Below are 465 nucleotides of genomic sequence, written 5' to 3' on the forward strand. Positions count from 1 at the left end.
GGACGTTGTCCTCTCAGGAGCTCAAAGCTGAGCAGGTGCCAGTACAGCACCCCAAGGCCCTCGCCCCATGCCCAGCCTGAAGGTGGCTGAGGTGCCTGGGCCATGCTCCCGCCTGTCCCCACTGTCCCTCCATCCCTGCCCTACCACCGCAGCTGGCCTTGGTGGAGAAGGTTTAACCACTCACACAACATTCAGCCACAGGGCTGGGGACCCAACCACCGTGCCCTGAGACCACCTCTGAGGCTCCCTGGGGCCAGGGCTCTGGGTAGCCCCCAGCCCCCACGGCTGGGTGGGCACAGAGCAGACTCGTGGTCCCGACGCCTCATCTTTACATCGCTTTATTTCACAACGAAACAAAGAGAACAGAGGAACTGCTTTCGAAACCCAGCCCTTCCCCAGCCCCCTGGCTGGCAACACTGAACGGAAATAAAGAGGTGGGGAGCAGGGAGGGTGCCCCTCGCCCTG

Source organism: Merops nubicus, unplaced genomic scaffold, assembly GCF_000691845.1.
Source record: "Merops nubicus isolate BGI_N331 unplaced genomic scaffold, ASM69184v1 scaffold29512, whole genome shotgun sequence".
NCBI classification, from domain to species: domain Eukaryota; kingdom Metazoa; phylum Chordata; class Aves; order Coraciiformes; family Meropidae; genus Merops; species Merops nubicus.